The sequence below is a fragment of the Globicephala melas genome, chromosome 9 (genome assembly GCF_963455315.2).
Source record: "Globicephala melas chromosome 9, mGloMel1.2, whole genome shotgun sequence".
In the NCBI taxonomy this organism is placed as follows: domain Eukaryota; kingdom Metazoa; phylum Chordata; class Mammalia; order Artiodactyla; family Delphinidae; genus Globicephala; species Globicephala melas.
Genome location: NC_083322.1, coordinates 94541791 through 94565466, shown reverse-complemented (window position 1 = coordinate 94565466; position 23676 = coordinate 94541791). Strand labels below are relative to the sequence as shown.

The window sequence follows — 23676 nt, the reverse complement described above, 5'->3', positions numbered from 1 at the left end:
CAGACAGACTTTATGTTTGTGTGAAAAAAGTTAGTGGACATCTGTTGATTTTTTTTGCCTGTCTGGCATCACATCTTCTGTCTTGTGTTAAAACAAACAAACAAAAAAACTCCCAAAAAACTCTCTTATCAAGAACCTGCTCCATGTGTTAGAGTGGAAATAACCCCCCCTCCTTCACCTCCATTGTGGGGTGAACACATGACCTCGACCTAGCTCCCCATCATTCTGCATTCCCCTGTCCACAGTGTTTGGATTACAGATGGATATATCACTCAAGCTGGCCAATGAGCGCTCTCTCTGGATCGTGCTGGCATTCCCAGAAAAGAGGCATTCTTTCCTTCTGAACTCACAGATTTGCCACCTTATAGAAAGAGCCTTTTCAGGGGCTGGGGGAACAGAGAAAAGCAGAGCTGAAAGGTGGAAGGAGAGAGACAGAAATTGACCAAGAAAGAGCAGGAGACCAAGTCCCCCACCTGAACACCTACTCAGCCCTGCACCAAGCTGCTCTGTAATGCTTCTCAGCTACGCAGCCAGTGCATTTTGTTTTTTGGGGGTTCGTGGGCCTCTCGCTGCTGTGGCCTCTCCCGTTGCGGAGCACAGGCTCCGGATGCGCAGGCTCAGCGGCCATGGCTCACGGGCCCAGCCGCTCCGCGGCACGTGGGATCTTCCCGGAACGGAGCACGAACCCGCGTCCCCTGCATCGGCAGGCGGACTCTCAACCACTGCGCCACCAGGGAAGCCCTTTCCCTTCTTTTTCTCACCCTCACCTTCTCTCTCCCTCTTCTCCTCGTGCTCCTCCCCATTTCAGGTCACGTGTAAAAGCAACTGCAGTTTTCTGGTCGTATCATTTCTCTCCTTTACAAAACTTTGTCCCAACAGCCCCTCTTCTTGGAAGATCTTCTCCACACCATGCAACTCTGCCAATTTCAACACTTCCATGGCCACTCCATCAGCTAAACCCCACAACCCTTCCTCTGACACCTGTCCCCTCGCCGCCATAACTTGCTAAGATGGCTGATGTCTTCCCCTGTAGAACTGCACATCTCCTTTTATGGCCTTTGACACACTGTACTGTATTGCTTGTTTTCCTGTCTTTTTTCCCAATATTTCCTTGAGGGTATAGTTATGTCTTCTTTTCCACGGGATCCCCAAGACAAAGCACAAGTCCGGCAGAAGGAAGATTGATGTATTGAATGAATAAGCAAGCTATTCTGCTTTAAATCTATGAAATATTGGCCTATAGATAATAATACTATTTTTGCTTAGGAGGTCACATTCTTAAAGATAACTAGTGGCCGTCTAGTGAGATGACTATACCTTTAAAAGGCATTTTAGTTTTATAGTTGAAATTCTGCATAGTAAGTCTTAAGGCTGTTGAAAAAAACTCTCCAATATCATGTCCAATATGTGAAAAGTATAATTTTTTTTCAGAAGGGTCATTGGAAGGAAGAAAAAAATTACTCAAAATTATACCAATGTCCTTTCATACATGGAACTGATGAAGGAATTTTAACTTTTGGTCTATTCGAGCCTCAAAAAATTTGATAACTGATATTTAGATATTTCAAATAAAGGAATGGAGCTGTCTTTAGGCAACCAAGGCGTAGACCAAAGGCTAATGGATGGAAGCTATAAATAAATGAAGTTTATCCCTGGAAGGAATGGGATGAGGCAAGTTCCCTTCACTACCGTTATGGAAGTGTAGTTTCGATTTAAAGCATCAGATTTGGGGAGAACTCATCAGATGATATTTGAGGTTCTTTTTGACCAAGCAGTAAAATTTTGGTTTTGATGACTTATGTGTTTAGATCATACAATTTCATGCCTGAAAAATATCTTACAAGTTAATGCAGAATCTCAGTGTTGAAACCTATGAGGCTTTGAGTATGTATGTTTGGTTGAATAGCTAGACTTTTTATTATTTTAAGAGAAAGTAGATTATTTCTTGAGATTAAGTTGCTTTCTATTTAGGATATTTTAAATGATGATTTTTGAATAAAAAACCTCTAGTATAGCAAATAAAGATGAAAGTAGCATTGCATGAACATCAGCCACTTTTGCCTACAGCTCGTGACCTAGTGGTCAGTTGGCGGTGTGTACGGTAGGGTCTTTGCCCAGCCATATCAAACAACCATAAAGTTGCAAAGTTCATCTTTCTTCCTATTTGGTCCCTTTATCTTTCCCAAGTCCTGTGCCCATTTCATCTTCCAGTGCTTTCACACTTTCACTATGATCCCTGAAATGGCCCCCTGGACGCCTGGTCTGGAACAGCTCCTCTGGTTAGTGTACCACAAACCAATGGGAATAGGCCACACCACCACAGCTTGTCCAATAGACTGGTCTGTAGCCATGTATTTTAGACAACACACGTGCACGGAGTAACTTTGGGGTATAGGCCATTGTCAAAAACCAAACTCTGCAGACTGAGTAAAACAAAGCAGAAAGATGAGTTGGTTGCAAGGGTTTCAACCTGTAAGCTGGGAAGCTCAAAGCTATGGGAGCAATGAGTTCCAAGTTCCTCACAGACTAAAGGGTTTTTATGGGGTAAATATGTAAGTTATTTGACTTTTTCAGCTGATTGATCGCCAAGTGGTCTTCTTCCTTACTTAGATCAGGGTAGTTGAATCAGGGAAACAAAGAAGTCCAAAAATGGTGTGAACAGACTTGGCATTTGGGAGCTGGCTGGTGTCCTTTGGTGGAGTTTCATTCTTCTTTAATGCACCTGTGCTAGCCAGTTGGCTTTTGTTCTCAACATAAATGGCTCCATTTTACTCTGGGTTCTTCAGCAGGTACTTCTGAACAGGCCTCTCCCACATTCACCATTCCAGGAGAATAATGCCTGACAGTCACATTTTTTTTTTTTAATTATAATTTACAACAGTAGAGCTCCGGGAAATACAGTAATGACAAGACCTTTCCAATTCCTGCTGAGCCCTCCATTCCTGATTTTTTACTCTATGATATGCTAGCTTTGGGCTTATCCCATGATTCCTTGGTTAGATAAAAGCAAATAAACAAACAAAATAAAGGAATCAACAGGAAAGACTAGAAAAATTTACCAAAGCTGCATCACCTCAGCATGCCATCTCTTGCTCAATTACTCCTCTCTTAATAAAACTACCTGATATATTATCATTTCCTCAGAGCCCTGCTAAATGAATTGTCATCTAATATCTGAGAAATCATTTCAGTAGAGTACTAACGCTCGCCATTATTTTACATATTATCCTCTGCCAGATAATATTTGCATTTTAAGAGACCTTCAGTGCCTTAATCAGAATACTGAGCAATATGTTAATTTTAGGCGCTATGTCAAATCTTTGGGAGGCCTATATCCGCGCGTTAAATCTTAGAGGAAGCCACCTCATTTAGCACTGTTCCAATTTACGGTTCCAGTCATTAGGGTGTTTTTGTTTTTTTAACCAATGTTGGGCAAAAAAAATGTCCCAGAGGATGAAATTCTAGATACAGCTGGTGGAGGGTGGTTAGTGAGGGACCCGTTTTGGATCCAGTGACCACAGTTCAGCTTCCAGACTTGATACTTCATGGCTGTATAACCTTGGACATATTATGGGCCCTCTCTTTGTCTTTGTTTCTTTCTCTAAAGTGGTGCTTGCCATAACAAGAAACACCATTAGAATTTGCCATAAATTATGTTTTACAGGTTGAAAAAGTCCCGTTGAGACACACTATAAATCTGAAATATTTATTTACTAAGAAATGCCTGCGTTTTTCAGCTATTTGTTACAGTGAGCTATAGAAAAGCCATCCTTTCGTGGATGACAAGAGAAGTGGCTTACACGTGGCTAATGACAAATACCAGTGAGGGCTGAGCTATTTGAGAGTTGGCCTGGCTTTATTGCTTGGCAAGCTCTCCTTTTTCCCTAACTGGTTAATTCATCTTTTGTTTACAGAGTCCTGAGCCTCTGCTTATACCTTAAAGGCAACAGAATTTTACTTAGTTCCTAAGGCAGTTACGCCTAGAGGAAGATCTTAAGAAGATACCCTGAAAGTGGCATTTGACATTTAAAGGATGGAAAAGTCATTCTCAATGTCTCCAAAGTTAAACTCCGTGGCTATTATTTTTATTTTTATTTTTTTTTCCCGTGGCTATTATTTTAAAGAGGGAAATACAGTCTGCTTTCTACCACAACCTAGAAAATAGCAAGTTATTTTCTCTCCAGGGGTGACCATCTTTTCCTAAACAAATAGAGATAATTGCCTATTTAATTTATGACTCGAGGCAAGTCACTTATTGCCTGAAAATACTCATTGGAAGAGCCTGGCATTTTTAAATTAAAACACTCTGTAATTTAGGTTACAATCTGTCATTTCTTTTTAATCCAATCGTCATCCATTTTTATATAAACAATTTTGATTGAAGATGTATATTTTTATAAAATAGCTGCTTTCCCAACTTCCTGCTAAATTACCTCTTGTAGACCCAGGAAAACATAAACACTCAGAACAACAGAGAAAACTGCAAGTTACCAACAGTCCATCATTGCCAGAATCTGGGGGAAATTTCTGCTAATGACAAAGATGAGATAAATCGTTTGGAGCACTATTAGGCCACCAGCCAAGTGGTGAGTGTCCGAGATTGAATTCCATGAGGCTGGAACTAAGAAAAGAAGAAGGTCTTACCTAAAGCAACATAAGACATCAATAAATGGAGGAACATTCCAAGTCAGAGCCTTTTCAGGAAAATTAAGGTTTCTACCGTAGCAACAACTGGTTTTAAATATCAAATATCTTTACAGGATTTCTTACACAGAATACAAAAAGCATTAATAATAAAAGAAAAAAATGATAAATTCAACTTTATAAAAACGAAAACTTTTGCTCCTCAAAGACACCATTAAAATATAAAAAGGCAAGCTACAGACTGGAGAAAATATTCACATATTGTAACTATATATAAGAATATATTTATATATAAATATATATAAGTGGTCAAAAATTTAAACAGGCACTTGTCAACATAAGATATACAAATTGCTATCATAGACATGAAAATTGATCAGTAGCCATTGGGGAAATGCAAATTAAAAACACAGTGAAATACAATTCCATGTCCTCTGGAATGGCTAATATTAAAAAGAATGACAACACTAGATGATGGTGAGGATGCAGAGCAACTGGAAACCTCATATCTTACTTTGGAAAACATATATTGCTTTTTTAAAAAATTGTAAACATATATCTACCCTATGCTCTATCCATTTCACTTCTAGGTATTTATCCAGGAGGATGACAACATAGGTTTTCAAAAAGACTCATACAGTCAACAAAGAATTTGTCGTATATTCACTCATACACTGGAATACTTGCAATGCAGAGGAAAACAACACCTTTATTCCCTAAAAGACTGCATGAACCTCCCAGATGTCATGTTGAGAGAAAGAAGAAAGACGTAAGAATATATACAACGTGGGGTATGTACCATCCTAATTTCTATCATCATCATTGAATTTTAGAAAAGGCCATAAGGGAAATTTTTGAGATGATAGATGATCTATATCTTAATTGGAATGTAGATTACACAAGTGCATCCATTTGCCAAAACTCCTCAAACTGTATTCTTAAGATATATGCATTGTAGTATGTCAACTTTTAAAAAGTAAAACATTAAGTTAAATTCTTAGGTTCAAGGAATCAAAAGATAAGATGGTGAATTTTGGAAGGGTACTTCCAACTTGTTTTAATTTGGGTTCCCATAAAAGCACATTTTGAGACAATATTTCAAAAGTTTACAAGGTAAGTTTGGGGAACACGAGAAGAGGCTGGATAAGTAAAACAGGGCAAGAAAGTCAGCTAGTTATGGGTGTGTTTTAGAACAGATTCCACATTGGACAACTAGAGTTTCGTTTCCTGGAGAAACCTAGGAACCAGTGCAAAACACAGGCCTCAGTGTTATTCTCCTCGGGGAAGAGGACACTGGAGTGTTTATATAACTACTCTCAATAGCCTTTGGTTGAGGCTGTTCACACAGGTTGTTAATTTCTGGACACCCCCAGCCTGCCATGTGAGTAAGCAGAGAAAAATTCTGTGATTCCATAACATGTCTGCAGGCACAGTAATACAGATACCGGCAGTTAGCATTTATTTGTCCCACACTGAATGATAGTGTCCAAGGGATATATGGGGACATGGATAGCATCTGCTAAAAACCTTTAAAAATAATCAAATGGGGAAATTTGGCTTCAGGTTGACATATGGGCAATGTTAGACTGCACGCTGCCCAGGAAAACTGTAAAAGATCAACTAAAAACAATCAAACCAAAACCAAAAACTAAAAGGAAAGGAAAGGAAAAAAAATAAGGAAGAAAGGAAGAAAACAACTGTCTTAAGGCACTGGAGAGCAACCAAGGTAGTCAGAACTTGAGGGGCTACATTTCTTGGGAAAAGAGAAGAACGTTGAAGTAAGCTCCACATCTGAAGTTACTTTGTCCCTTTGGGACAATTGCCAATTCATTGTATGAGGCACAGAAGCCGAACAGAAAACAGTAGTTTAGAGTAGTGCTGTCCAATAGTAAGCCACATAATCTTAAATGATCTAGTAACCACATTCAAACAGGTAAAAGGAAACAGGCAACACTAAATTTAATAACATATTTTATTTAATCTAATAGAAACAAAATATCATTTCAACATGCATTTGATGCAAAGAAAATGAATGAGATGTTTTACATTTTTTTGTGTACTACAACTTCAAAATCTGGTGTGTATTTTACACTTACAGTGCATGCCAGTTCAGATTAGCCATATTTAAGTACTCAGTAGCCACGTATGACTAATGACAACCATATTAAACAGCAGAGGTCTAGAGCTGGCAGCAGTCTCACTGGGCTGTGATGTCTACAAGGTCATCCAGGACCTGAGGTGCCAGGATCCTGGAGAAAAAGAAACTGTAGACAAGTGAGCCAGAAAGTCTGCATGCAACTTTTACCCTAGATATCTGCTAAATCCAGTAATGTTTCAATAGAGTTTCAGAGAGACTCTGAAAACGAGAATTTAGCTGCTAATATGGTTAGAAGTTTCAGCATTCCAAAGGAGCTGAAAAGACAAAAATTGGAGTTCAGAACCTCTCAGGTTGGGAGGGGACTGGGTCAACAGTACAAGGAGTAGGTTGAAACCATTTAAAGGGTTATGGCAGAGAATACGAAATAGCAGAAATGAAACAGTATCAACTGAATTCAGCTGAGATCCTCATACTATATCCCTGAGAGTAAACATTCAATTCTCTCTAGAAGAAAACATCATTATTGAGAGTTTCTATGTCTTTAAAAATATCTGACATTTAGCCAAAAATTGCCACACATTTCAGGAAACAGAATGGCGTGGCCAAATCCAAGGGGAAAAAGCAGACAGTTGAAACATACCTACGTACAGTTGAGCCTTGAACAACGTTAGGGGTTGTGATCCCCTGTGTAGTCAAAAATCTGCATATAACTTCATAGTTGGCACTCAGTAGCCTCCATTCTGCATCCACGGATTTAGCCAACCATGGTTGTGTAATACCATAGTAGTATTTATTGGGAAAAAAATATATATTATATATATATATTATATTATATATATTATATTATATTATATATATTATATTATATATTATATATATATTATATATATATATAAAATTGGACCCACACAGTTCAAACCCATATTGTTCAAGAGTCAACTGTAATTCATACACAGCTAAATTTTAAAAAGTGGACTTACCAAGTGTTACCAAAGATATGGAGTAATGAGAACACTCAGATACCATTTGTGGGAATGTAAGTTGGTACAACCACTTTGGAACATCTGAATTTATAAATATAAGATTATACATATAATTCACTCCTGGATATATACTCGACAAAAATGTGAAAATGCACCAAAAAAACATAAAAAGGAACATTTATAGTAGCATTATTTATAATAATTGAAGACTTAGAACTACTCCGATGTCCATAAAAAGAAAAATGAATTAATACATTGTGATATATTTATATAAAGGAATACTACTCAGCAATGGGAATAAATGAGCTGTTGCTGCACACACACAAGAGTGATAAATGAATCTCATGTACATAATATTGAGGACATACACCAAAAAAAGCAAGATTATACTCCACTTTATAAAATTTCGAGACAGCCACAATGAACTATGTGATAAAAGTTAACAGCTTCAGAATTGGAAGAAATTTCACCAGTATTTTCCTGATATTATGCACTTAGAAGGGCAGAGCATCACTTCTATGGTATCTTGTAATGGATTATATAAAATATATATATTACATCATATACATATTTTATATATATATATATAGTGACAGATTTATTATTATCAGGAATTGACTCACAAGATTAGTGGAGGCTCAGAAGTCCTGCAATCTGTCATCTGCAAGCTGAAGGCCCAGGAAAGCTGATGTTGCAGTCTGAAGGCCTGAGAACTGGGGAGCCAAAGGTGTAAATTCCAGTCCAAGTCTGAAGGCCTGAAAACCAGGAGTAAAAAGGGCAGATGATTGATGTCCCAGCTCAATCAGTCAGGTGGAGAGAGAGAGAGAGAGAATCCTCCCTTCTTCGAGGTTTTTGTTCTATTCAGGCCCTCAGTGGCTTAGATGATGCCTACTTACATTGAGGAGGGCAACACACTTTACTCAGTCCAGCAATCCAAATGCTATCTCTCTGGAAACATCCTCACAGACACACTCAAAAATGTTTAACTGGATATCCAGGTACCTGTGATCCAGTCAAGTTGACACATAAAATTAACTGTCACGTGTGCATAACCTAAATCTATTCATGAGGAGGTATCAGATAATTCCACATTGAGTCATTTGGATCCAAAATTTTATCTTCAAACTTCTCAGACCCGTGCGCATGCATGTGAGAGAGACCTGGACAGGAGCGGGGAGCTGGAAGCCAGGCCTCAAGTGTTGCATGTCACTTGAACTTACAGCCTGTTGCCCAGAACCCCATAATGTCATCAGTCTAATCACAGGGTAGCTGAGAAATATGAGGAGCATGTGGGTATGAGTGAGCACTGACAGTCTCTGTGACAACAGCTCAGAGCCAGCAGAGCCCAGTGGAGAATGGGAATGAAGCCAGGTAATGTGTTCACCCAGCATTCACCCAGCACCACAATGACCAGACAGAGCCAGATGACAGCCCTCCAGATCTGCCTGTTGTTGAGTGACAGGTCTTACAAGGTCTCTTTAAGTGTGAGCATCAGAACATGCAATGATAGAACCCATAAACGAATCTGTGGAACCACAGAGAAGAAATATTATTCTGTGAAGTCAGAAGCATAGACTTCTAAAATTCATTTTTTACTGAAACCTGGGGAAATTTTTAGGAAACTGTTTGGTATCACCTCTGACATAGGAGCCTAAAGACATACAGATATTACTGAGGTAGAATGAAAAAATGTGAAATGTATGAGATAAGAATGATTTATTGAGCACCTAAAAATGAAATCATAGAAATATAATATTTATTGGAGTTAGTAAAGAGCAAAATCAACAGCACAAAAATCATATCCGTGATGTGAAAGACAAAGATCTCCCAGGATTCAGAGAAAAAGGACAAAAGAAAAAAGAGTGACTGTGGGAGATACAGAGGATAAGGAGCAGAGATACAAACTAAAGATTTACATATATTCCTAAGGAAGGTTGTAGAACAATTGCAACAGAAGTAGTTGAAGAAAACTTTCATGAGCTGAAAGAAAAAAAGGATGTATATCAATTTTAAAATATCAACATAGGCATGATAAATGCAAATATAATCACATTTAGGTAAATCCTAGAATTTTTTTGTATTTACAGATATAATGGAGAAAACCTAGAACAAGTAAAACCTGCAAGAGAAAAATAAATAAATAAAACTGACCTCATATTTCCCTTTACAATAAAAAATCTCCAGAAGACAATGGAATATTCTACAAAGTTTTGAGGAAAAAGGAAAGTAACTGGAGAATGTAAACACAGTTTTTGTGATTGACCCTTGGAAAAATACTAAAACCCACTAATATCGCCATTAGACGACCTTTTTTTCTTTCTTATGAAGAACAAATGGAATTTATAGATGTGACTATTGTCTTAAACCATTTATATCTGTGTGCTTTTCCTCCAGAATATTAGCTACAGGTTGCAGCAAAGTGGAGAAGAATCAAGGGAAAACATACAGTCCTTGCAAATTTCCTATTAAAAAATCATCTTTCTTTTTCAGTGTGCTACCTTATTTCATGTTAAAGGATAAAGAGAATCTTATTGATACCATGTATAGAATAGATAACTAAGGAGAACCTACTGTATAGCACAGGGAACTCTACTCAGTGCTCTGTGGTGAGCTAAATGAGAAGGAAATCCAAAAAAGAGGGGATATATGTACACGTATAGCTGGTTCACTTTGCTGTACAGTATAAACTAACAAACTATTGTAAAGCAACTAGACTTCAGTTAAAAAAAAAAAAAAAAAGAATAAAGGGAATCTTACCCTTCAATGCCCCAAATGAATACAAAGTGTAATGACTGCAAGTCTCCATTAAACTTTCCCAAAGGAAAGGGCCTGATTCCCTATCCAGAGCCAACTCTTCCCCTTAGGCACTGACTCCCAACCCCTCTTATCTATTCAAAGACATCTCATCTATTTTCCCCTACGTGATCAAATTTCCTTCTCTATCAGATCTTTTTCATCAGCAGAAAAATAAATCCTGCATATTTCCCCTCCTACTAACGTCCCATTTCTCTGCTCCCCTTTACAGCAAATGACTTTTAAAGATTTCCTTTCTTTTCTTTCTTTCTTAGTAAAGTTAACACATAGAATGGATCATCACATCTACCAAGGGCCTTGGCATTTATTCTTCCCTCTTCTTAGAACACTCTTTCCCTAGGTATTCACATGGCTCCCTCTCTCAGTTCCTTCAGGTCTCTTCTCAAATGCTGTAATATCAGAGGGGTATATTCTGACACCCCCCATATCTCACACTAGCATTCCCTGGTCCCCCTTTCCAACTATTATTTTTCCTCTTTAGCCTGTACCACCACCTGTTATATTATGTATTTCTTTACTGACTATCTTGCCTCTCTCAGCCCCCACTTGCATGTAAGCTTCATAAAGGCAGAGATTTTGTCTATTATATTCACTACTGAATCCCCGAGCCTGGCATCCCCGAGTCTTTCAGTGAATATGTGTTTAATGAACTAAGATTTAATTACAACCATGAAAGTCATCTCACCAATGCAGAGAGAAGAGGGAGAAGATAGATGAAATTCACATATGCCAAATCATGTAATATTCCCTTGAGTTTTAGTATTTTGAGGGATTTCTCTTTCTTTTTTTTCTCTAGTTCCATTAAACAAAAATATGTTAATAAAAGTTCTATCCATTGAGAAGAACAAAGTTGGAGGACTGATGCTCTTTGACTTCAAGACCTATAAAGCTATAGTAATTAAGACAGTGTGGTATTGGTGAAAGAGAAGACAAATGGATCAATAGATCAGAATAGAGAGCGAGAAATAGACTCCAATAAATATAGTCAATTGATCTTTGACAAAGGAGCAAAGGCAATACAGTGGAGCAAAGGTAATCTCTTCAACAAATATTGCTGGAACAACTAGACAGCCACATGTAAAACATGAATCTAGACACAGACCTTATACCATTCACCAAAAAGAACTTAAAATAGATCATAGACCTAAATGTAAAACACAGAATTATATAACTCTTAGAAGATAAGATAGGAGAAAACCTAGATGACCTTGGGTATGGTGACACCTTTTCAGACACAACACCAAAGAGATGATCCATGAAAGAAAGAAAGAAAGAAAAATGAGATGATCTCATTTCTAAGGCATTGACAAACTGGACTTCGTTAAGATTAAAATCTTCTGCTCTGCTAAAGACAAAATCACATGAATTAGAGGACAAGCCACAGACCGGGAGAAAATATTTGCAAAAGACACGTCTGATAAAGGACTTTTATCCAAAATATACAAAGAAGTCTTAAAACTCAGCAGTACAAAAACAAATAAGCTCATTTTAAAATGAGCCAAAGACCTTAACAGACACCTCACCAAAGGAGACATACAAATGGCGAAAAAGCATATAAGGAGATGCTCCACATCACGTGTCATCAGGGAAATGCAAATTAAAACAACAATGAAATATCATTACACATCTGTTAGAAGGGTCCAATCCAAACACTGAAAATGCCAATGGCTAGTAAGGCTGGGAGCAGCGGGAACGCTCACACCTTGCTGGTGGGAATGCAGCCACTTTGGAAGATGATTTGGCAGTTCCTTACAAAACTAAACATACTTTTACCATAAGATCCAGTAATCACATTCCTTTGTATTTACCCAAAGGTTCTGCAAACTTATGTCCACACAAAAACCCACACAGGCATGTTTATAGCAGCTTTATTCATAACTGCCAAAACTTGGAAGCAGCCAAGATGTCCATTAGTAGGTGAATGGGTAAATAAATTATGGTAGGTCCAGGCAATGGAATATTACTCAGGGCTAAAAAATAAATGAGCCATGAAACCATGCAAAGACGTGGAAGAACCTTAAATGCATATAACTGAGTGAAAGAAGCCAATCTGAAAGCTTACATATGGAAAAAGCCACACTATGGGAGACAGAAAGAAGATCAGAGTTGCCAAGGGTTGGAAGGCAGGGGAGAGATGAATAGGTGGAACAAAGAATTTTTAAGGCAGTGAAAATACTCTGTGTGATATTGTAAGATTAATACGTGCCGTTATACATTTGTCCAGACCCATAGAATGTGCAAAACCAAGAGTGAACCCTAAGTTAAACTATGGGCTGTGGGTAATGTGATGTGTCAATGTATGTAAAAATGTACCCTTCTGATGAGTGGTGTGATCATGAGGGAAGCTCTGCATGTGTGGGAGCAGGGGATATACGGGAATCCTCTGTACCTCTCTTGAAATTTTGTGGTAAACCTAAAACCACTCTTAAAAAAGTCTTTAAAAAGGTCCTACCCATCTACACACTATAATATTGCTGATTTTGTTGGTGTTTGAACTACAAAGCAAGGAACTGAAAATCAGAATTCAAATCTCTTTTTTGTTCCTCAACTTTTTATCTTGATGAAAATATTTGTTTTGATGCCTTTTGTTTAAGAAAATGATCATTGTCTATTTAAAGTGAAGGGGAGATCGTGTGAATTTTTTTTTCATGTATGGGTATGAAAATCTGTTTTTTTCCACCAAATATCTCAGTTGAGAGAAGAATATTAATTTTTTGGACATCTCTCATAACATTTTAATAAATGTTTATTGAGCACTTATATACCTGGCATTCTAAAAGAAAGTTCTTATTTTCTTTGTTGTTAATAAGACTGGGGTTGACATACTATGGTCTCCAGGCCAGATCTGGACCATTGCCCATTTTTATTAAAAAATGTTTTATCGGGGCATAACCACATTTATTCATATAGGGATTCTCTATGGCTGCTTTCGCTTTACAATGATGAAGATGAGTAGTTGCAATAGAGACTGTAGACCCACAAAGAAAATATTTACTATCTTGTACTTTAAAGTTTTCTGACCCTTGATCTAGGGAATATGCCGTGATATAAAGGCATTGCCTCTAGGACAGAAAAATATGAATGGGGTTAAGAAGAATGGAAGGAAGGCTGCCTTGGGTGACCAACGAGGCAATGCAGGGCCAAGGAGATAAGACCCTGACCCAGGGGAACGCTGGTCAGGTGTGTGAAAAAAAGAATGATTGGCAATGAAGGGTTGGTCCCAAGGGAAGATGGTGACCTGCAGAGTTGCAAATAAGGGGTGTCTGTTGGAGTGAAAGTCGGCTGAGACAGTCTGCTCATAAATCATGTGGAAATCCTTGACAGAAAGAGACCTGCAAAGGAACAGGAATGATACTGTGGCTGGAGAAAAATGTGTAGCAGAAAATGAAAACAGAAATGCCTCATTTTTCTTATGCTTGAGCAAAAAAACACGCGGTTGGTAGCACAGTGATGGGAGGAGAGAAACAGGTAACCACAGCCTCTTGTTCTTCTGCCAGGCCTGCAGCTGTTTGTCAGACTCTCAGAACAAACATACATGTTCACATTGGTCGTTAGTGGAGCGGAGTCTTTTGAGGATTATCCTATTGGGGAAATACTTAGCTTTGAGCAAAGGGAGGAGACATTTCAGCACAGCTGTCTCCGTAGTAGGTGGACAGTATTGGATACGTTTGAAATGAGAAGAAACGTACATGATTCAAACAGGAGTTCTCATAGGTCCAGGGACAGGACAGGGAGAGGGAATGTCATAGAAGCAAAAGGTACCCCACCTGTATCCCCGTAAACAACTGCACAGCAGCCTAAGTTCCAGCTGCCTACAGGCTCTTTCTGGCAACTGAAGCCCACTCAGTTGGGCACAAAAAGCTGGAAGTTCGAGAAAATACCACTCCCGCAAGCAGCCCTCCATTAGTGACTAAAGGGAGTGGGCAAATAAGACTCTAATTCCTATAGCCCTTAGGTGGGATAATTCTGAGGCGCGTGTCTCCCTGTTTCTCCCAGAGTTCCCTTGTGGGGTTGAGCTCCTATCAACCGCAGTGACACTGGCTTGAGAACCTACCATTTTCCTGTCTCACTTCCCCACTCCCCTAGCAGTCCCGGGATCACTTTGAATCCTTGTCTCCAGGTCTCCTTCTGGAGAATCCAAATTACGGCAGTTCTCTACATTGAGGTGAGAGGTGGCATGAAATTGGGGGCCTACATGAGAATATATCTGAGTTGTACTCAAGGAAGAGTATTAAGATTGTATTGAGACCAACAGGTTCAACCTCCTGGCTTGAGAAGCAAGATAAAGCCCTAAATATGAGAACGAGTAACTAAGATCACACACAAGAAGAAAGATGGAGGGCATTTGGGATGGTGTTGCTGAGCCAGTTGGGCTAGTGGTTTGGAATTAAAGCCACAAATGACAGAAAGCAGTTCGCTGAAGATGTACCACTTTTTGGCCCAGACTTGGAGCAGGTAAATAATAAGAATTAGTAATACTTAGACATCCATTACATGTAAATTCAACCCAAACAATTTTTATAGAAGCCAAATTGTATACCTTATACTGCATTAGGAACTTGGGGGTATGAAGTTGAGTAAACAAAATTCCTGCTCTCAAGTGACATGACAATAGTACGGCTTTAGTCACCACCATATTTTGTCATTAAAGCAACCCAGTAGGCAGCCTGGGTGTGCATACTGACATCCTAAAAAGAGAAAAGCTGAGAAGTCAAGAGCGGTTGATATTCACAAAGATCGTGAATGGGAGAGGTAGATCAAGAACCCAGGACTCTAAGAACTGGTTGAGTTTTAAATTTTTATTTATTTTTTAGTATTTTTTCTTTCTACCACTCTACTCCTTTGTAATTATAATGTTTAATCAGAGGATCAGAATTGCACAGTACTCAAATGGAAAGAATTTCTCTGTCTAGTCAATTATCTACAGCAATTTAATACTATTCAAGTCAGCATGTGTTTATAGAGCATCTACTAGGCAAGAGGAACTGTGCTTTCTAGTCTAGGGGAGATGAAGGGCACACACTTATGTACAAGGAAATAAGGTAGCAGTATATGTTGCCTTTTATATATAACACCGTAACAAATATTGAAGTGATAAATTATGTGTTTCAGACAGGGCCAGTATTAATGAATTGGTAATGAGTCTATTTGTCAAAAGTAGCACTAAGAGGAGACCTTCAAGATGGCAGAGGAGTAAGATGCGGGGATGACCTTCCTCCCCACAAATGCATCAGAAATACACCTACATGTGGAACAACCCCTACAGAACACCTACTGAACGCTGGCAGAAGATCTCAGACCTCCCAAAAGGCCAAAAACTCCCCACGTACCTGGGTAGGGCAAAAGAAAAAAGAATAAACAGAGACAAAAGAATAGGGACGGGACCTGCACCAGTGGGAGGTAGCCGTGAAGGAGGAAATGTTTCCACGTGCTAGAAGCCCCTTTGCGGGTGGAGCCTGCGGGTGGCGGAGGGGGAAGCTTCGGAGCCGCGGAGGAGAGAACAGCAACAGGGGTGCAGGGGACAAAGTGGAGAGATTCCCGCACAGAGGATCGGTGCCGACCGGAACTCACCAGCCCGAGAGGCTTGTCTGCTCACCTGCCGGGGTGCGGGGGTGGGGGGCTGGGAGCTGAGGCTCGGGCTTCGGTCGGAGCGCAGGGAGAGGACTGGGGTTGGCGGCATGAACACAGCCTGCAGGGGGCTAGTGCACCACGGCTGGCTGGGAGGGAGTCTGGGAAAAGGTTGGAGCTGCCGAAGAGGCAAGAGACTTTTTCTTCCCTCTTTGTTTCCTGGTGCGCGAGGAGAGGGGATTCAGAGCGCCGCTTAAAGGAGCTCCAGAGATGGGCGCGAGCCACGGCTATCAGCGCGGGCCCCACAGATGGGCACGAGACGCTAAGGCTGCTGCTGCCGCCACCAAGAAGCCTGTGTGCGAGCACAGGTCACTGTCCACACCCCCCTTCCGGGGAGCATGTGCAGCCCGCCACTGCCAGGGTCCCGGGATCCAGGGACAACTCTGGGACAACATTAAATGCACCAACATTCAAAATATAAGGGTCCCAAAAGAAGAAGAGAAAAAGAAAGGGACAGAGAAAATATTTGAAGAGATTATAGTTGAAAATTTCCCTAATATGGGAAAGGAAATAGTCAATCAGGTCCAGGAAGCACAGAGAGTCCCATACAGGATAAATCCAAGGAGAAATACGCCAAGACACATATTAATCAAACTATCAAAAATTAAATACAAAGAACAAAAAAAATTAAATACAAAGAACAAATATTAAAAACAGCAAGGGAAAAACAACAAATAACACACAAGGGAATCCCCATAAGGTTAACAGCTGATCTTTCAGCATAAGTTCTGCAAGCCAGAAGGGAGTGGCAGGACATATTGAAAGTGATGAAAGGGAAAAACCTACAACCAAGATTACCCAGCAAGGATCTCATTCAGATTCGACAGAGAAATTAAAACCTTTACAGGCAAGAAAAGCTAAGAGAATTCAGCACCACCAAACCAGCTTCACAGCAACCCAATCCAAAAATGAGCAGAAGACCTAAATAGACATTTCTCCAAAGAAAATATACAGATTGCCAACAAACACATGATAGGATGCTCAACATCACTAATCATTAGAGAAATGCAAATCAAAACTACAATGAGGTATCACCTCACACCAGTCAGAATGGCCATCATCAAAAAGTCTACAAACAATAAATGCTGGAGAGGGTGTGGAGAAAAGGGAACCCTCTTGCACTGTTGGTGGGAATGTAAATTGATACAGCCACTATGGAGAACAGTATGGAGGTTCCTTAAAAAACTAAGAATAGAACTACCATATGACCCAGCAATCCCACTACTGGGCATATACCCTGAGAAAACCAAAATTCAAAAAGAGTCATGTACCAAAATGTTCATTGCAGCTCTATTTACAATAGCCTGGAGATGGAAACAACCTAAGTGCCCATCATCAGATGAATGGATAAAGAAGATGTGGCACATATATACAATGGAATATTACTCAGCCATAAAAAGAAACGAAATTGAGCTATTTGTAATGAGGTGGATAGACCTAGAGTCTGTCATACAGAGTGAAGTAAATCAGAAAGAGAAAGACAAATACCGTATGCTAACACATATACATGGAATTTAAGAAAAAAAAATGTCATGAAGAACCTAGGGGTAAGACAGGAATAAAGACACAGACCTACTGGAGAACGGACTTGAGGATATGGGGAGGGCGAAGGGTGAGCTGTGACAGGGCGAGAGAGAGGCATGGACGTATATACACTAACAAATGTAAGGTAGACAGCTAGTGGGAAGCAGCCGCATGGCACAGGGATATCGGCTTGGTGCTTTGTGACCGCCTGGAGGGGTGGGATAGGTAGGGTGGGAGGGAGGGAGACGCAAGAGGGAAGAGATGTGGGGACATATGTATATGAATAACTGATTCACTTTGTTATAAAGCAGAAACTAACACACCATTGTAAAGCAATTATACCCCAATAAAGATGTTAAAAAAAAAAAAAAGAGTCATGTACCACAATGTTCATTGCAGCTCTATTTACAATAGCCAGGACATGGAAGCAACCTAAGTGTCTGTCGACCAATGAATGGATAAAGAAGATGTGGCATGTATATAAAATGGAATATTACTCAGCCATAGAAAGAAAGGAAATTGAGTTATTTGTAGTGAGGTGGATGGACCTAGAGTCTGTCATACAGCGTGAAGTCAGTCAGAAAGAGAAAAACAATTGCCATATGCTAACACATAGATATGGAATCTAAAAAAAAAGAAAAAAAATGGTTCTGAAGAACCTAGTGACAGGATAGGAGTAAAGACACAGACGTAGAGAATGGACCTGAGGACATGGGGAGTGGGAAGGGTAAGCTGGGACAGAGTGAGAGAGTGGCATGGACATATATACACTACCAAATGTAAAATGGATAGCTTGTGGGAAGCAGCTGCATAGCACAGGGAGATCAGCTCGGTGCTTTGTGACCACCTAGAGGGGTGGGATAGGGAGGGTGGGAGGAAGATGCAAGAGGGAGGAGATATGGGGATATATGTATATGTATAGCTGATTCACTTTGTTATAAAGCAGAAACTAACAGACCATTGTAAAACAATTACACTCCAATAAAGATGTTAAAAAAAAAAAGTAGCACTAAGTGGTCTTCTAGTCTCCAGGGAAATCTCACTAAAAAATCAGCTTCTGAGCAGACATTGCTGGCTGGATGGAATACGGCTGATGGGGAGGAGGAGGGCTGGCTGGAGGAATAGCATCAATGGGAGGTGAGCAGGGTATGGGTGGAGAACAGTGGATAGTATTAGAAGAGTATTTTACAGCTGTTCTGATGGGTTTTTCAAGGTTTTTTGTTTGTTTGTTTGTTTGCGGTACGCGGGCCTCTCACTGTTGTGGCCTCTCCCGTTGCGGAGCACAGGCTCCGGATGCGCAGGCCCAGCGGCCATGGCTCACGGGCCCAGCCGCTCCGCAACATGTGGGATCCTCCCGGACCGGGGCACGAACCCGTGTCCCCTGCATCGGCAGGCGGACTCTCAACCACTGCGCCACCAGGGAAGTCCAGCCATGGTGGGGTTAAAGAGAAAAGGGGAGATGAATGTGTAAGAGCCCTGGAAAGGAGAAGGAAAAGGCTAGCCAGCAGTAAGGAATGACTAAGTGTTTGACTCAGAGTTAGGGGAACACTTGATTTTGAAAATAGATGGCTAGAGGAATCCCTTCTAGTAGGGAGCTCCTTTTATATAGATTATCATTTTATGATGGGTAAACTCAGTATCATCTTTAAGTCTGATGTAACTTAATAAGTATGGTGGCTATAAAAATATCCACAATTCTTTGCCTCTCCTCCCACCAAAAGGTGGAGTCCATAGCCTCACATGTGCTGGCTCTGGGCTGACCCTGTAATTTGCTTTGACCCATAGAATGTGCTGGTAGTGACATTGTTCCACAGCCTTGGCCTTCTGAGGCCTGGCAGCTTTTGTGTTTGCCATCTTGGAAGCCAGTTGCCATGTAAAAAGTACAATCACCTTCTCGGAAAGAGGGGCCATGTGCAGAGAGGCTCTGGAGAATGGGAGATTACAAAGGGAGAGATGCAGCTCTCCCAGCCGCCCAGCTGAGGCATCAGACATGAGAGGGAAGCCATGCTGTGTCTTCCACGCTCATGAGTGACCCCACTCACACCACAGCGAGCAGAGACAATCCACCCTGCCTCGCCTCACGCTGGCTGCAAATCATGAACATATAAATTGTTGTTGTAAGTCACTAGGGTTTGGAGTAGTTTCTTCCACAGTAGTAGATAACTGAAACAAAAATTGGTACTTGAAGCTCAGGTACTGCTTTTAAATAAGTTAAGTAACTAAAGCCCTAAGACGTGTGGTGTTGGCATTGAGGATGAGCTGACGGCAAAGACTGGCAGGGTGACAAGGAAACTATTAGAGGAGCCTGAAAAAGCAGTGAGGAAATTACTAATGGAAGCTGGATACAGGACAATCCCTGTTTGGTAGAGGCAGAATTTTGGCAACACTATTGCCTGCGGTAATGTGAAAGATAGAAAATCCAACTAATAAATTTGTGGATTTGGCTAAGCAGATTTCTGGGCAGAATGTTGAAAGTGCTATTTGGTTTCTTTCAGCTGTATATGGTAAGGTATTAAGAGAAAGATGAACTAAAATGTTAAGTATTATGAGTGCAAGCGAAACAGAAGAAATACAGAGGCCGTAGACAGTCTCTCTGGAAAGCAGAAGTTTTTCAAAATGAGATATCGCCGTATGGCGAAGACCAAATCCAGGGTACACTGAGTAAAATATGGCCTCAAGCTACAAAGCAAGTTAAGGAGGTGGACGTAAGATGCTCCTTAAGATTTCTGGAAGCTTCACAGCAGAGTCTCCTGTATTTGAAATCACAAAATTTTGAAAGTATCCTGAAGATTTATCCTCAGGAGACTGGATAAATAAACAATAATGTATCTACACAATGAAGTACTATGTACTCATAAAGAAGAATAAGGGAGATCTCTATGGACTGTTATGGAAGAATTAGAAAGATAGATTGTTGAGGGGAAAAAACTCAACATAAAATGAATATACAGAGTATGAGCTCTTTTGTGAAAGAAAGAAGAAAAAAGATATATAGGTTATATATTTTTTAAAAGTATTACATAAATATAAATACATAAATATAAATGGCACACACACACACACACACACATTTTTGCCAAAGGAAACAGTTAAGAATAAAGCAGATACTAATGTAAATGTTACCAATAAGAGGTGGGTGTAAATGAGGTGAAAGAGATAGGAATAGACATAAGACCCTTCTAGTATATCTTTTGATATAACTTTAAATTTGAATGATTTAAAAATATACACAGTCGAAAGTATAATTAAATTATTAGGGTAAACTTTACAGTTGAATACAAACAGAAAAAAATGAACTCAACTCAGTATCAAACAGACAATCTAACCCCACAGGAAAAAATATTCATTCCTATAATGTCTATACACATCATACTCTGATTCTACACCGTTAGTAGGATAGATTTTAAAGACAACAAAAGAAATCTGGAACTTTGCTTAGTAGATTCGTTCTTGGTAGAGGTATTGCTGAAATCATTTTGCATGAATTGTAGATAAGTAAATACATTGATAGTTGGTTAATTCAGTCCGACTCACCAGTGGAAACAGAACACATTGTGCACCTTAAACTTACACAATGTTATATGTTAATTAACTCTCAATTTTTTAAATGTACTAGGTGTGAGAATGATTTTGTGATTATATGTAGAGAGTGTCTTTTTCAAAGAAAGCAGAAATGATTAAGACATGAGTTACTTCTTGCATATGCAACTTAATTCTACCTGTCTTCGTAAAAGTATTTTAAAATCACAGATTTAGCCATCTCAGCCTTCATTTTCCCCAATAACAGAGTTTTCCTTGAATAAATTTGTATTTCTGAAAAGAAAGCTAAGTTACTGCAAAATTCTCTTACGAGGGCTTATGATTTGCTAATATGTGCTTTCCACGCCAGGAAATCAGTTCATGAGTCTTCAGACCAAGATAAAATCTGAAATTTCTTTTAAAAATTTTAAGTAGATTTACTCTAATTTTTCTGTGGAAAAAATCCTCATTACTTTGAAAAGAGGAATTACTTTCCTTTAGAAGATTCTGTCTTTATGATGATTGTTTTAGTAACACTTTACCTAAGGCTTAAGTCTCTGTAACCCATTCTTCTCTTCTACTGAAAGCATTCTACACTTGCTCTCTTTTTTTCTCTGTCTACATCCTCACCTCCTACAATTCCTTGTTTTTTTCCTTAAGTTCTCTCTGACCTACTCTCCCATGTGGTTGCTTTTGGCTTCATGCCCACAAGCCAATAAAGATGGACCAATCTTTCTTTCCAAAGCTCCCAAACACATGCTCAATTATAAAAATCCTAATAGTTTCCAATAATCAGAATTTCTAATAATCAGTTTTCTTCATGAAGTCTTCTCAGTTTCAATTTTTATCCTTTCTCGTCTGTTTGCAATTTAGAATGGATGATTATACATGTTTTCAGTGATTTAAATTTAAAATAATATTAGTTTAAATTCTTTCAATTAGAATTTCTCCCCATGACCTCAGACCCACATAGTCTTACCCTAGTAGTAGTCCTAACACAATGCAGCCATTTGTTTAGGCTTGGAGTACTTTAGAGCAGGAAGGCATAGGTAGGAAGTTGCTAAACTGGAATCATCAATGCTTAAGACGGAAGAAATAGCCTACCTGAATAGAATGTTGGATGCTTTCAAATGTGTTTTAAAACTATATTGAATTTTGAGTTTATTGTTCCCTTGCTTTTTTAAAGTCAAAAATATTGATGTGTAATACGTACCCAATAAATATCACCCATTTTAACTGTACAGTTTGATAAATTTGGACAAATGTAGAGTGTTATGTAACCAACACCGAAATCAAGACAGAGAACATTTCCATCAACTCAAAAAGGTCCCTCCTGAGTCATGATCTTTGGGGACATTCCCTTCTCTCTACTCCCAGCCTTTGGCAACCACTGATCTATTTTCTGTGCCTATATGACATTTTGCAGAGTCTCGTATAAATAAAATCACACAGTATGTAGATTTTTGTGTCTGGATTCTTTCATTTAGCATATTTGAGACTCATCCATGTTTTTACATGTATCAGTAGTTCTTTTTATTTTACTGAATAGTATCCCATTGTACGGATGGACTACAGTCTGTTTACCTATTCACCAGTTAATGGACAGTTGGGTTCTTTCTAGATTTTTATTATGAAAAAGTCTCTTTAAACATTCATGCAAGGTCTTTGTATGGATATATGTTTTCATTTCTTGTGGATGAATACCTAGGAACAAAATGGTTGTCATGTGGTAAGTGCATATTTAATTTTATAAGAAAATGCCAAATTGTTTTTGCAAAGAGATTGCACCATTTTGCATTCCCACCAACAATGTATAGATTTTCAGTTGCACCATATATTATACCTACCAAAACTCAGTAATATCAGTTGTTTAGATTTTATCAATTCTAGTAGGGGTGTAAAGGTATATCACTGTAGTTTTATTTTGCACTTTTCTAATATCTAGCAAATTTTAACATCACCTCATTTGTTCATTTGCCATCCATATATCTATTTTGGTTAAATGACTGTTTCAACCTTTTGCTCACTAAGAAAAAAAGAAAAAATCTGGTGGTTATCTTCTTATTGAGTTGTAAGTGTCCTATATATATTTGTAATACAAGTCCCTTAACAGATATGTGTTTTGCAAGTATTTATTCCAACCTGTAGCTTATCTTTTCATTTTCTTAACAGTTTACCTCAAAAACCTGATGTTTCAAATTTTAATAAAATCATTTCTATTAATTCTTTGATAGTTCATGGCTTTTTTTTTCCCCATTCTATCTAGGAAACTTGCCTAGCCCCAAGGCCACAGAGATTTTTGTCTCATGTTTTCTCCTAGAAGTGTTGTAGTTTTAGGTTTTACAGTTAAGTCTATGATTAATTTGAGTTAGTTTTTGAATGGCATGAAGTATAGATTGAATTTTCATCTATTTGTAAATATCCAATTGTTTCAGCACCATTTGTTGAATAGACTATTCTGTAAAC

The 23676-nt window shown here is 39.0% G+C and overlaps 1 protein-coding gene across 8 annotated transcripts in view; it reads left to right on the top strand.

Moving 5' to 3' along the window:
• The window catches only part of C9H7orf25 (chromosome 9 C7orf25 homolog), a 324697-nt gene that overhangs the window by 237449 nt on the left and 63572 nt on the right, over positions 1 to 23676 (top strand). For 4 of the 8 annotated variants that reach the window (XR_009565151.1, XR_009565145.1, XR_011377686.1 and 1 more), the window contains one exon: positions 5235 to 5435. The exons of 1 other annotated variant lie outside the window; for it this stretch is intronic. The gene's annotated coding sequence lies outside the window, so the exon portion shown is untranslated. Of the gene's footprint in view, positions 1 to 5234; positions 5436 to 8336; positions 23434 to 23676 lie in introns of those variants that run through there. 3 more of the 8 variants (XR_011377689.1, XR_011377688.1, XR_011377687.1) reach the window with 3 other exon arrangements.